The 15,563-nt window shown below is 46.7% G+C and overlaps 1 protein-coding gene across 3 annotated transcripts in view; it reads right to left on the bottom strand.

Annotated features, from left to right (window-relative positions):
* Calx (sodium/calcium exchanger 3) overlaps positions 1–15,563 on the bottom strand; it is a 370,386-nt gene that overhangs the window by 324,419 nt on the left and 30,404 nt on the right. The gene's annotated exons all lie outside the window — the stretch shown is intronic.

Genomic DNA, 15,563 nt, shown 5'->3' with positions numbered 1-15,563 from the left:
TCCACACTTTTCCACTGCCTTTGGGAACGTCCTTCCGCAAAGGCAGCACCCCTCATCCCAAATCCCACCCATTCTTCCTGGTAGGCTGCTTTACGGACCGCTCAGCCCGCCGGCCAGAAATGGCTGGTGGATCGGGCTTTACGTGAAGCACAAGCCCGCGGACTCCTGGACCAGTAGGGGACGACCCTGGAAGAATTTTTGTTTGTGTGTGCGTGTGTAATAAAGATATTTCCATCCATCCATCCCAAGGTCCCGCAAATCGAGCTTTTTTTTATTAGGAAAAACTGTTTTGACAAAAATAAAGCTCAAGTTCCCATTTAGTGCAGCTCAGCAGGCGTACGCCATAGCAACTGCGTCAGCTGGGGCAGGTGCTCTGGTAATGACCCCGTCAAGCTTTGTCCACGGGCAAAAATTTATCTTCCAGGAGGGTGCCTTTCAGAAGACAGAGACAGTGTGGTCGTTACAAGAACTAATGCAAACTACAGGCTTTTTCACCAGCGTTAAGGGCACCCGGACGACTTGGATCGCGTTCGTGACGACCCGCCAGCAGTGCGCATTAAAGGGCTATACGAAAGAAACGCACTTTCGCGCATATGCCGCGTGGCATTAAGCGCCGCGTACCAACGAGTTATTAATTTGCGGAGGACCAGCCGTTACACGTGGTACAAGCCGGCGCCGCTTCCCGTGGCCCAGGAAACGGGTTCGACGGTAGTCAAGCGCTGTTCGCCACGTTACCCCGCATAACAATGCAGCGTTATTCTTTTTTTTGTTATACTTTGTGTCTATATGCTGATTTCGTGTATGCTAACGAGGCCTTTCGCGAACGTTAGGCATCTGGAAATCTGTGTCTAATGATGGCAACCAGTTACTATGGTCCATAACTATGCGACACTCGGCTTTTGTTTTATTCTGTTTGAGGGGCGAATATCGTCTTAATTATTGCTCTTTTTAAACAATATCTAGCGACGAATAAACAATCCTGTCCTTTGCCGCAATGAACGCATATCAACAATCCCAATTTTCTGGCCTGCTTAATAAACAAGAAGTGGAACACAAAGCTTCTCGATTTCGCTGGAACTTTCCCGGGAATCATGGAAATTAATATTAAACTTTACTCGTTTACGATTCCTTTTGATCCGAAATGAAAGGATATCGAATTTGTTTACCGCATATAAACCCACCAGGCCTTAAAATTTGAGCTCATTCGATGCAACACATTAGTTTAATTCTTTTTTTGTTTGTTTTTTCAAGCAGCTTGCTCGTCTGGCAGCCTTTGATAGTCGACGTCAAAAGGGCATAAACATCATCCGTCGTCTGCTGCACGCTGGTGTTCCGTCGTCTGCTGCACGCCTGATCGGCAGCCGCTCAAAAACCTTTTTTTTTTTTAGCTGAACGCAATGATGTCCTTTTTCTTTTGTTCTTTTTTTCGTTGTGTTGCCTAGAAACAAACTCTACCCCGCTATACTCCGTTCGCTCCGCATTAAAATCTTAAGTTAGCACAAGAGTGCGCTGCAGTAAACTTACTCAAGACCTCGCAAAAGAGCAGGTTTCAACACAGTAAACTTTCAGGGCTGGCTGACAGAAAAACTGACTCCCAACCGATTTTCACTCTTGTGAAACAATGCAACAGCTCACATGCGTGCAAAAAAAATGCACTCAATCTTTTTTAGGCAAGCTGCATCCCAAGCGATGTCAAAATAGGCAAAAGCGAAGAACCAACTTGAGAGGCTGTTGGCAGAGTTCAGGATGTCCGTTTTAGGGTTGGTATGATGGATGAACAATCATATTGTATGCAAAGAATTCGGGAGCGAAAATTTCGAAACGTTTAGATTTCAGTTAACGCCGCCCTGTTCTCGGTGCTCTTTTGAACTAGAACAGGATTGCGCTGACAACGCGGGCGGAAGGAAAAATTAATAGTGGTAAGTACGAAAAAAAATTATTTCAATAAAAGTAGGAACTGAAAGTCCACGACTGACACTTCGTGTCAACGCCTAGCTAGCCGTCCGGCATCTTTTAATGAGTACAATTAAACGAGCCTTTTCCTTATAGCAGTGGAGATAGCAATCGGGGGTTGCTACACATCACCTGAAGGCGCCAGGCAGGTAGGAGGTGTGCCCGTCTAAGCACTCGGCTCGTTGCAGTTGCGTAGCAGCGATACCAGCTCCCTTTCTTCAGTCTGTCGCTTTTAGTGCAAATGCATTGCTTTCCCCGATACCAGAAAAGCCGGCGGCGTGAGTGTGTGTGGGTATACTCACAGATGGCACAGAAAATCCCAACGATGACAAGAATAATAGGGTGACGTCATCAGGCGGTCTTATCACGCACACAGCAAGCCTCGCACCATCACTATGCACAATCCTGTACATGTCGTTAGTCTATATATAACCGCCACTGGCTCACCACCATGTGGCGCCAGTTTTCCCGACACTCGCACAAAAATTATGACGCAACCGTTTGGCGTAGTGTTCCTCCAGGTGGTGTCATAAAATTTCTCGATCCATATAGCTCACACGTACTAGTCAAGTTGGAGGGTAGCTTGCGACAGAGGTTCGAACCGACGACATATGCGCCTTCAACTGTATTCCTTCCCTGGCTTTCATATCATAACTGCGGGGCAAACGTTTCGTAAAGCGCTTCGGATGTGTCAAAGCGTGCGCATGTGTCTGTGGGTAGTGGTATACTTCAAAAGAAAAAAACAGACTCATCGCCTTAAATAACTCTTCGCAAATAGCAACCAAACATCTACTTGCTTCCACAACATGTTTTCACATTCCCACATGTAAGCAGCAGGGGCTGCGAAACACTGCTTGGGGGGATACCGGTTATACGTCAGGTGGATTCTTTATGTCACACAGATGCTGACTCAAATAGAGTTACAGGAATCGATGCACAGGAACGGGAGTTATTCAATGAAGAAATTTCAAAATACAAGCAAACAAAACGCTGCTCTGAACTTGATTTTGGCGGGGCTTCCCACTCCTATTTCGCTCTCCCAATGACGGCACCTGGCGCAACCAATCAAAACAGCCTGCCAGAGCACGTCGCGGAAGTTTGCATCCCACGGTTGCCTGCTCTCTGTAACTCGTTCTTGCTGAGACTGGCAGCGTCGTTTCCATGCCAGAGCCCCTTGTGGTGTATTTTTATTTTACTTGCTTTGCAGGGCTTTTAACTAAGACAAACAAGTTGTTTTTGTTGATCTAATATAAAACACCGACAGATGACAAAATGTGTCTCTATTTACTCACACAATTTGCAGTATATTTACTGTGATGTGTAAGCTCGCGCCAGGTGATGTCATATCCGCTGCTAAAACCCGCCACTGTGTGGGGACACCATCGGAGCCGTGAATTTGTTATTGGGAGGACATTACAATATTAAAAAACGGAATATATGCGGTATTACCGACGCTAATAGCACCATTGTAATCCACTGTATGCGATCATTAGGCAAAACAGTCAACTAAGATTGTGCTTCTGGGCCCCTTTAAGTGTATCTGCCGAATTTTTATTGATTGTTGCCTGCTACGTCCGTTCCCAAACCACCGAATATGCGATGTCCCTGCCTTAGCGCTACATGTTAGACCATAATCTCAAGGAAACCAGTGCGCTGTGTCACATCATCATCATCATCATCCCCCTACCTATGCCCACTGCTGGACAAAGGCCTCTCCCACGTCTCATCATCCTCATTTATTGTCCCTTAAGGGCCTTGGGTTGAGCATTACATACGGGGAGTAACGAGTAAAGTATGCACGTGGTCATCTGATTATACAGCGAAATAAAAAGCAGAGAGGCAAGGTAACGTTATACATTTCTATAGAACCGTGGGTAATGAAAGGACAATACGAAAAAAAAAAGACGAAAGGAACACTCATGCGATGCATTTCCGCATATATTTACTAGACATTCAATACAGTTTCATATGCACAATTCTTACAAAGAAAAAGAAAAAACATGCAAGGCAAAACAGAAAATAAGCCACGTACATGGGCTTAGGGAAGAGCTACAAAGCAAAATTCGCGTTTGATATATGAGTCAAGCAGGAAATGTTTACTTATAATGAGATTATTTGGCAAAGTGAGCTGATATTAGCTGCCTGAATTTAGAGTTGCCACGTTCACGAACTATTGGTACAAGAATCGAGTTCCATTCTTCAATGGCCAAGGATAAGAACGACTTATTAAATGCGTTTGTCGAACCAGTTATGCGCTGCGCGCCCTCCAATTAACCCTGTCCTTCGCCAGCGGTGGCCACCGTATCCCCGCAAACTTCTTAATCTCATCCGCCCATTCTGCCGCCCCCTGTTACGTATGTTACGCTGAGTTACAATATAACGTACCTATACAAGTGCGATGCGCCGCTTAACTTTCAACTTTCGGGTAAAACACCCAGATATATCTTGGCTTCTTTAGCCGAAGTTCTTGCCCATTGTTCTATTTAGACGAGCAGTTCGATCTGCCACGAACCTGTCAAATATGATCGTTAAAAAGTTGGTTACCCTAAGAATTTTTCTGGTCACAGTACCTGGTTAAACTTTCAGTAGCCAAGACTTCTGAGGATAAATTTTTTGCACATACCACGCGACGTTTTCAGCCTCTGTTCGACCACCGATCTCGAAGAAGATAGTACGCGCACAAAATGAAATCCTTTTCCCCCATATCCGACATTCGTACACCTCCGAACTAGGTCGCAGAGCACGATTCGCTTTTATCGCGTTTTGCCGCGTCAACAGACTCGCCCGCACAGCGGTTCTGTGCTGACCAGAGATAGAGAACATTGAAATGCAAAGCAACAAACAACGTATACGGCGGGCAGCACCGGCTCAGCAGCACACGGGCAAAAATCGAGCGGCCGCGCACACAAAAGACGCTCGAGCTAAACTTCGCTCGCGCTAATGCTCGACCGACCCTGGATCTATAAGCCCGTGTCTAGCTAGCAAGAAGCGTGCAACGCTGCAGGAACCATCGCAGATGCCGTCCGCCAGTCTGCGGAGAGTGAGCATCAGTGCGCCTGCAGTCCTTTGTTAACAGTTTGCAAACCTTCCCACAAAGTATACATGTATCAAAATCCAGCATTTTATTTGGAGGAACTGTGTCCGTTGCACCAGTCTGTGGAGAGTAAGCATCAGTGCGCCCATAGCCGTCAGTTAACAATTACGAAGCTTCCCATGCGTGCATACATGTGTCAAAATGTAGAACGTGATTTGGCGCCAAACTGTTCAGGTTTCCTTGCTGTGCTTTACGAAACTTGGGATCAAAACCTTGCCAAAACCACAGACAATTTCTCTAAGTTATTAGATGATAGCGCACCCTGCGAGTTGGCCAGCCGCCTAGCAGCAGCCGCACAGGAATTTTCTTTCTAAAGGGTGCAGATATTGCGAACAGACCTGAACAGCTTAAGTAACACTTGTTGCTGGGCTAGTCGGTGCATAGTTCAACGTACAAAACTTAGCGCCACACATGCGAGGCGATCACAAGAAAGGTGAACAGGACAACGCGCTTCCTGTCCACCTTTCTTGTGATTGTCTCATGCTTTGCGCTAACTTTTGTACGTAGAACTCAACAGCTTACTTCATTCCCGCAAGGTGCACGCCGTCAGCTAAAATCCCGGTGTTAGACTAACAAAGAACCGGATTTTCCGGCATGGGCATGAACTTCAAAGGGTACTATTCTTTCCTTCATGTATTGAGTCGGTATTCGTAATTAGAAATAACGCAGTGTCCAGCTATCACTTGCATAAAACTCATTGCAGTGGCCTCTTCCTATTGTGAAATAGTGTCCTGGTGCATCGACCAGGGGATAGTTCCAGCATTCAAACATGAGGCTTGTGGGGAGCAACGCAAAACAGGTATGATCGAAAGAGGTCCTAGAGATCCAAGATCAGCTGATTGTCGCGCCACTTGAGGCAGTGAAAGTAACTACCCGGGACTGGTGAAGAGATGGTCCTGGTGGAGGAAGGAAAGTTGCATGAAGCCGCTGATAGCTCTCTGCCGAGATCATAGGTGGCGCCACAGAACACCAAATATCTTTGAGGCAAGGTCATGCCTTTATTATGCTTCCGAGCTTCGCGAGTGGTATCTTGACAGAAGCCTGCATCGTTTAGTTTGGGATAAAAACAAATCATAGGAACCATCTGTGCTTGATAACTGAATTTGCATCTTTTGCTATGGACGCTAGAGGTGAGGAAGTGCCTGGTAATCGACAGACAGCTCAATGTTTGATGACAAGGTGACGTTATACAGCATGGCGTTGTGGGTACGAAACCCTAACTTCTAACTGCGACCTATCGTGCACACACTATCTGCCACTAAGTTTATTTTCAGACTGTAAGCCAAACGTTCTGCCGTTCACATCGCGACGCCAACTCTTGCCGCACCTGTTGCACAAATCTGTTAGCAGCCGAATTCGTTGCCTACCCCGCTGGTCACACGTGCGCTGCTGACGCAAGAGTGAGAACAACGTCTTGACCGAAAACCCTCCGCATTAGTCTTCCACAATGTGCTTGTTAGTATTCCCCACATGGTATCTACACACTTTTCTATAAAGCTTTCCCAGTCTGTCTCTAGAGGATTCATTTTTTACCACATGAGCGGTGCCCTAGTCCTTTGAGCATTCGCCCCTCGTGCGGGAGGCGCAGGGTTCGATCCCCAGAGCCGCCGGGCGCCAACCGGTGATAAAATAGAAACAAGCTTCCCCATTGTCTGGTGCTTGGCTTCTTTAGGGTGAAATGTTTGGCAAACGCGTCTCTGATCGCACTTTGAATAGCAGAGAATACGTTGTGCCATGGCGCTCTTTGGCCACAGATGCCCTTGCGCCATAAAAATCCATAATCATCATCGTCAGGATGCATTTTTAATTCCTATAGAGAAAAAAAGTTACACACTTCCGAAATGTTTCCAGCTGAAGAGTTGCATTTTTCCCTACTTCCCGGTAGTATTCCTCGACGTATCCCGCTGCAGTTCCCCCCAAAGCATTCACTGAAATTACAGCGGAACTCCCCAATACGAACTGCTCTGTCCTTCGCGCATTACGCCAGTGCGGCAGCTAAAAACACGGACTCCAGCGCGCCGACAGCACTGCACCGCATTCGCGAGCTAGACTGCATGCCGAGATATAGAGACAAACATAGGGAGAAGGGAAGAGAGAGGGCGGCGGACTGTGCATCACAACCGAAAGCACAATGGGCGATATGCACGCGCAGCGCGCTCGGCGAGACGGCGGCGGCGTCGAACAAAAGGGAACCTCGTGCGGACTCCGAAGCCCCGGCTCGGCCTCCGAGATTTCATTGTCCTGCGGACGCGCGGACTAGAGCGTCCGACACACTTCCCTTTCCCTCTCTCTTCTGCCCGCATGGCTTACACGCCCTTTGTTCTCAATTGGTCTGCATAGCGCGCAGGGCGAGCACTGACTGCTCTGGCGACACAGCGTTGCGCACATGAGGCGAGATACGCAGAACTATATACGCGGGATTGCGGGACGCCAGAGCGAATGTTTTGTGCGCACCCGTCGTGGCTGGGCTTGCGCTGGGCGTTATGGGTGCGCGAAGAAGATATCAGCGCCTCCAGACGCCGAGGAATGATTGGAACGCACGGCCCCGAACAAAGAGGGTTATTAGCGACCGGAAGCTCGACAGGAAAAGATCTCAGACTTTTCGTCCCCCTCAGCGGCACAGAACTGATATCGAAGAGTTCTTGATCAATTTGGCCCCGTCCTACTATTTTTTAGCCTCCCTGGCAAGTTTAGCTGGTAGAGTGTGTGCCCAGGAGAAACCCGCCGCGGTGGCTCAGTGGTAAGGCGCTCGTCTACCGAGCCGCAGTACCCGGGTTCGAACCCGACCGCGGCGGCCACGTTTCGATGGAGGCGAAACGTAAGAGGCGCCCGTGTGCTGTGCGATGTCAGTGCACGCTAAAGATCCCCAGGTGATCGAAATTATTCCGGAGACCTCCACTACGGCACCTCTTCCTTCTTTCACTCCTACCTTCCTCCCTTCCCTTACGGCGTGGTTCAGGTGTCCGCCGAGATAAGTGAGACAGATACTGCGCCATTTCCTTTCCTCAAAAACCAATTTACCAATTTTTACCAGGGCAAGCAGTGGTTCCCGGTTCGATCACCGGGCCGGGACAAATTTTACTACAACTTCGAAGGTTTTTGCGAAAACAGTATAGTTTTCGTTGCTTCCGCATGGCTGTGCTTCAGTCGGTGTTAATGAGTAATGACTGTGTTATTTGAAACCTTACACCACTTCGGGAGATACCGCTGAACACATCCGACTAATAGCTATAAGTGTACAGTCTTTGTCAAAAGTAACCAGGCTGCATGGTTTGCTTCTCATTCGTATATTAGACCCCTCACGTCTTCTGGAAAGATCAAAACTTCTTTGAAGGTGAGGACAGGGGTTCTCCTTAAGATACAGAGATTTAGAGCTTCAGGGCTGGCATAATAGCTTTACTATACGCGTGCGAAGCAAACCGTTCAGCCTGGTTACTTTTTTACAAAGACTATACCTCCTCAGAGGGTTCGATATAATTTTCCGGTGACCCTTATGTGAATCCATATGTGCCTCATATGGCTCATGTGAGAGCTAATGAGAGACCCACACAGGAGCCTTGTGGGTCATTCCTGTATCCGAATCGCATGCACTCACTGAGCGTATTCTCGTGAGAGGCCCACTTAGACAACATTAGCACCGACCAGCAGTCGAACGAAAGAGATTTTATATCATGACGTACGTCGTGAATAGCGATGCCGCTTACCCCGCAGAAAGTTCATGACAGGCCCGTCACTGTGATAATCAATTTTTCACGTGTCAAAGCTCATGAAACGGCTGCGAGGAAGCGGATTGGGTTTACCATAACCACTGAGCTACTGAGCACCATAACCACTAAGCCACTGAGCTCCAGCGGCGGCTCATGTAGGTTTGTAATCTAATTCATTCCCGTTGCCTTCAATGATGTTCCTCCAGAGATTGATAGAAAGCGTACTTAATGAAACACCAAGACTGGAATACAGGGTTAAGAACCGCCATGGCGAGCCTATTTCGAGAGAAACAAGCCCAGGAAATCTGGAGAAACGCTTCTAGTTTGCACAGCTACCACCACGTGCCGCCTGGTGCTGAACACTGAAAATCACCGCCGGAATTTTCAATCATCGGTACATCACACTGATTTTCTATTACCGCCAGAATTAGTTGTTGCGATTCAAGGAAGCAATTTTAGGTCAGATTTTGCAGCGAAATGGAACAGACACCCATGATAATCACCTATAGTTCGCGCATAATCTCTCCTAGCTCTCTAGTGTTCTCAAAATTAGAAGTTTAAATTGCTCCGTTGAGTTACATGGCGTTCTCTACCGGCAACTAACAGATGGCGCCAGTTGGAGCATGTCCACGAAATCTGGTCTCGAGCAAAGCAACACCAAGCTTCCTCCTTAGAGAACGCAAAAATTTTCTTTCCGAGCCGCCATGCCTAATCCCACAGCGCACATACCTCACGAAACGCAGGAGCCAAATGCGTGGCAGGAGTAGTGAGAAGGAAGTCACTGTATTTAGCTCGCGCTCTCTTCTTTCTCTCTCATTTTCTTTCTATTTTAGCGCACAGACCCGCACGTGTGTCCAGCGCATATCTCTCTTGGTTTATATAAGCCACGGGGTCACGCGTCAAGAATGCTTCCAATTCCGCGCGCTTTCACACACACACAGACCATCACGCAAGCGCACGCGCGTACACACGAACTAGAGAAAGCCCAATTTGTCCCAAATGCCACAAGCATTCCACGGTGGCGTTCTGAAAAGCTCGTTCCAGCAGCTTTAGAAGTGAACAACCGCAGCTACAGGACTAATTTTTTTTTCCCCTCGTGTAGGATGTATGACTCCATGCCGGCGCTGCGATCGGAGATTCTCTTGTTGAACCTCTACAGGCATGTATCGCATGTCCCTCACTTATTAGGCATCCGCTTCTTTCGTTTCCTGCCTTCTTTCTTGATGTCTTTCTTTCCATCTTTTATTTATTCTTACTATTCGTTTTTCTTTTCCGCTGGTTCCTGCGGGGTTTGGTTGACGGGATGGGTTTTATCCAAAGTGGCCACGGTCAAAAGGCGCGTAAAGACTGGCACGGCTCTAACAATGCCGCATTCGTTAACTCCACATGTCTCAAAACGAACACTATGCCATCGGGAAATTCGTGACATCGAGCCACGTGGACAGAAAATTCGAGAGAAACGTTGAGTAACAAACAGAAGACGTAAGTTCCCGGAGAAACTAAGGAAGAAATAAGTCGCAGCGGGACACAGCAAGAGAAAAAAAAAAGTTTCCTGCGGCGATACAGCTGCAATCACCACAGGAGATGCCAAGTGGTGTGCGTCGGGTAGGTTCCCAAGAGATTGTGAGAACTGAACAGAAAGAGTGGGAGAGCTGTTCAACCCTCGCTGGCACGTGCGAGGCGGTCAAATGCACATAGAAAAGCCTCTTGATTGCTCGAAGAAATGGTATTTGATTAGACAGAGAGCCGCGCACAATTTTCTGATGTTCACGTATACCACTGTAAGAGCAGCGGAGATCATCCAGGAAAAGAGAAAGCGGTATTCGCATTGCGCAGGCTTGCGACCGACTGCGATTCGAAGAAAAGCTGGTTACTCCGGAATTGAAGAAAAATTTATTCGCGCAATCAAAATTTGCTTGTGAGAACGGCATGTGGCAGAAATGCCTGTATTTGTTTCTTCGGCATTTCCCGCCTTATGAAATCAGATATGATGATCATTATTATCATTATGATTTTGATTAATTTAATAGCTTAAGGGCAACTTTCGCAAAACTATGCTTAGTTTCAACGAGGTGGAGTAAAACACCCCTTTTCCTAGCATTTCACACAAGAGGAGCCGAGCATCATACCAGGGGAAAGCTTGTACCCATTGTATCACCAGTGAGTATCCGGCGCCACAGGGTATCGAACCTCGAACCTCCGGCATGCTAGGCGAATTTTCAAGCCACTAAGCCATCGCTGCGGTATAGCTTATAGAATCGGTTTCTTCGGCGAAAAATATCTTTATTCTCAATAAAACGGGGTAATGACACGAGAAAACGAGGCCAATTTAAAATATCCCTTCCTCCCTAAACATCCAAGCACGCAAATCAAACTGGATCGCACAGCCACGCTGTGCTACAGCAAACCGGCTGAGGGCAGACACAACGCGACTATTTCAAACCTGAAGCCGCAAGTGCGAGTTATTAAAAAACAAACGAAAAAAAACAGCGCGTATACATCAATCCCTCTGTTACGTGACGTCAAACAGTGACGTCACACATTCACGTGCTCTCCACGCAGACGCCAGGCAGAAGCCGCAGTGTGACACCGGAAACTATGAAGAACATCTGGCGAACGAGAAAAACCGTCGTGCGTCACTGTGCCGCACCGTGCGATAAAAAAAAAAAGTTGAGAAGGAAAGACGTTTGAAAGAATCGGTCTTGGCGAAGTGATGTCTTTATAATTCTTATTTTAAAGCATGAACCGAAAGGAAAGAAAAAAGGATGCGTTGAATGCTTCGAAAGAAAGAACGGGAAATGTCGCGCCAGTAAATCAACCGAGATAAAACCGCATCGCGCAGCTTGTCTCTCTATTCGTACAGAGCCTTGCTCGACGACTACATAACACTTCATCGCCGCTAGCCGTCACCGTCTCCGTCGAGTGCGCGCATAATTTATAACTCACATCTCCCAGGGAGGTCTTCTCCAGCCCGCTTGCCAGTCCGTCTACACCTCCGGCATTTCTCTCAGTCCGCGCCTATTCCACCGGCGTACGCATCTAACTGTGTGCCCTATTACCTACAACGACATATGAAGCAGCAATGGATGGACAAACTACACTGTCGCCTTGACGCACCTTTCACTTTCTAAGTACCACGTCACCAGAGCTTTAAGTAAGACAAACGCTTTTAGTGAGGCGTTTTCCACTCTCTTGCCTTGTCTTGACGTCCACCTCTCCGACTAAGGCTACCGCAAACCACCTCTCCTTCGTTCTGCGATTCGGCCCACCACCTGGGAATCTTTAACGTGCACTGACATCGCACAGCACACAGTGGTGGTGGTGGTGAAAACATTTATTAACAAGGGACAGGATGTATGTTTGGATCAGCCTTTAAGGAACTGATCCTTACAAACACTAGGTGGAGGTCCCTAGTATGAGACCCCAGTGGCGGTGGCCGCCGCCCGGGCGCGCCCGACTAAGGATTGTTGGGCTGCGCCTCTTCCGTTTCGCCTCCATGGAAACACGACCGCCGCGGTAGGGTTCGAGTACCCGGGTTCGAACCCGACCGCGGCGGCCGCGTTTCGATGGAAGCGAAACGCAAGAGACGCCCGTGTGCTGTGCGATGTCAGTGCACGTTAATAGAGAGTTTTAGTATTGCGGGCTTTGCGTAATTGCGTGCATAGCGGAATAGCGGGTCCATAGTGCGCATGCGCAGAAAGCTAACGGGGAAATAGCGTTAGCGTACGAGCGCAATTTTCAGAAGTTAGCGTTGCGGCAGTTGCGGCTTTTGCGCCCTTAGCGTGGAAACATGGCGGCGTCCTTTTAAGCGACAACCGCCCACTTCAGCCGATTCAGCAGCTCTTGCAATTCTGGTCGGCATGTTTACCGGCAACTACTGGTGTTTTTGCTTTTCGCTATGACTTACCTTGCTTCGACGACAAGGTTTAAGCTGCAATTCAGCCCATTTTTTGAGATACGCTCTCGATTCTGGAGCGCGCAAGCCTAATGGAACCTCAAGCTGCACTGCTACCGTCTGCAACGGCCCAAAACGCAGCAGACACCTAGCAAAAACGTCTGGAACGAGACAAAAATAGATTTGGAGGTTTTTCGCGGTGTTTTATGGACTTAAATTATGTAAAGAGAGTTTATATTAAATTTACAAAAGTTTTTTGAACATTGTACGTCATGTAATGGCAAATATTCTTGCTCCAACGGCTTATAGTTAACATTGCCTTTACTAGATGGCGCCACTATTTTACGTTTTTATTTCATTTTATTTCAATTTCGGGGTCATTTTGCAGACGAAAATGAATGCTGCACTAATAATTCGTATAAAAAACTCGGAAAGATTATACTTTGGCAAGTTGGCGGCAGTGTCGACCATTTTAGAAGGGCCGTTCGCATCCATGTTCCATGTCAAGCAGATGGCGTTTAACGTATTCAAAACGCTATACTAAAACTCTCTTTGGGGATAAGTTGCTTGCTACACGCTAACGTAATTTCCCTTACGTCCGCTATCACGCTAACGCTATACTAAAACTCTCTAATGACTCCCAGGTGGTCGAAATTATTCCGGAGACCTCCACTACGGCACCTCTTTATCTCTTCCTTCTTTCACTCCCACCTTCCTCCCTTCCCTTACGGCTCGGTTCAGGTGTCCACCGAGATATGTCAGACAGATACTGCGCCATTTCCTTTCCTCAAAACCAAATTACCAATTTACCACGGCGCGGTTATATCGTTTGTAGGTGTCAATAGTATGGTTATAGTTTCCGCTTCGCAGGGGTCTTTAGAACATGATAGAAGCGTCGATAGCTTGCCATAATGTCTTTCCCCGCAGAAAGGCTCGAAACCAGCGCACTACCCAGTAAAAAAACGCAACAGAAAAGTTTCTGTTTTCACAACAAATTTTCCGCAATTTTTTTCCCAACTTGTAATAAGGGAGTAATTACTCACTAACGTCCACCCAAAGGCAGCCATACGGCTACAAAGGAAAGCTATAATGCTTTCTCAGAATCTACGTAGTTAAAGAAAAATTCGAATATTTCTTTAACTACGAAGATTCTGAGAAAGCTGTATAGCTTTCCTTTGTGGCCGTATGGCTGCGCTTGGGTGCACTTCGGTAAGTAATTACCCCCTTATTACAAAATCTTTTCCACCTTGGGGGATTCCCCTAAACATCTGATCCCCGGAAATTGCAGCAACAGACTTTTTGTTGTAACACCACAATTTCGTGCAGTCACCACAGAAAAGTACTACTGAAAAAACGACAGTGCTACATAGAAGCACTCCAAAACAACAGAAAAATCAGTTTTTACAACTAAACTGTAAAGCATTTCGTCGTAGCATTTCGTAGTCCGACTGGTTAAGTTCGGCTAGTTGGTGTACCGTCGTATCTGAAACAGCGCAAAGGACAGGATAGCGAGTGGGATAGGGCCCACGAGCGCTGACTGTCAACTGACGATTTACATCATGAAGTGCGGTGACATGGGCCTGGAAAACAAACAAAACAGGGAAATGGGGAATCGGAAGAATGCCGTAATGACAGGGTTAGAGAGATGTGTTAAGGCTAGCTGCTAAGAGGCAAAAAAATGCAGATGCGTTTGTGTTTATTGGGTTCTATGCCACCTAAGTAACTAAGGCCATCACATGCGAAGCAAAGGGTTCAAAAAAAATCTTGATGGTATGCACACGATTAATAAGAATAGAGGAGGTAGCGTTAAAGATATTAGTTCTATTTGAATGTTTTTAATTATTACACAAGATATTGTTGCGATGGCAACAGCGCCTGTTAAATAGGCCAATAAGAAGGTTCGTACTTGGGTCAAGCCCAATTTGACAAGGGTTCGAGACTCTTGATATCTCTGTATATATATATATATATATATATATATATATATATAGTTGCAGGAGGTCTTGTCGTTCAATGGGCCAGGAAGACTTGTAGAAGAAGGGGTCACAACCTTGCAATTATCTTAATTTAATTTAATACCGACAGTTTCGGACGGAGGACCGTCCTTCCTCATACCCTGAGGAAGGACGGTCCTCCGTCCGAAACTGTCGGTATTAAATTAAATTAAGATAATTGCAAGGTTGTGACCCCTTCTTCTATATATATATATATATATATATATATATATATATATCAAGAGTCTCCAATCCTTTTAAAACTGGTCTATACCCCCTCTGTAGACAAAACCGTACTAAAATTGTACGGCCATACTTAAATCTATAGATTGTTTATACCCTAGTTGTCTGTTGGATTTGTATTGTCGATAGAATATTCTCTAGGATTTGCCTATAGACTGCCTATTGACCTTAGACAAAAGTCTATGGACTGTTCAAGGAAATTTTTGTAAGGGAATGCTTCTGCATGATCCGCGTTCATCTCGTTGTTTTATTTTTCATGGGCCAGCATGTCTACGAGGTGTCTTCATTGATGGGTTCTGACTGTACAAAAGTGACGCTGACGTTAGCTGTTTGGTCCGGCCATAGTCATGCAAGCAGATATCTCGGTGAAATTAGCGGTGCAACAGCGCGCAGATAATATAAACCTTTTTTTTTTTGTAATACAAACCTCTCTATTGAACAAACAAAAAGAAAACGGGCGAGTTGGAACGAAGAAGACATCTGAGAACGACCAGCTTACCCAAAGCTGAAACAAACAGCTTTCCGATTGCGCAGGCCAAGCAGTGGCTGCTCTTCCGGCGCAAGCTTCCAGTAAATGGGGAACAGAGAACGCAGGAACTCAAATAGCATGTAACCGGACATCATCGACTAGTTCACTTTTCTCTCTCGCTCTCTTTCCACCCAGAGTTTGAAGAAGA

Source organism: Amblyomma mixtum, chromosome 8 (genome assembly GCF_055824585.1).
Source record: "Amblyomma mixtum isolate Tamu chromosome 8, ASM5582458v1, whole genome shotgun sequence".
Lineage (NCBI taxonomy): Eukaryota > Metazoa > Arthropoda > Arachnida > Ixodida > Ixodidae > Amblyomma > Amblyomma mixtum.
The sequence above is the reverse complement of the archived record's forward strand: the minus strand, read 5'-3'. Positions and strand labels throughout refer to the sequence as shown.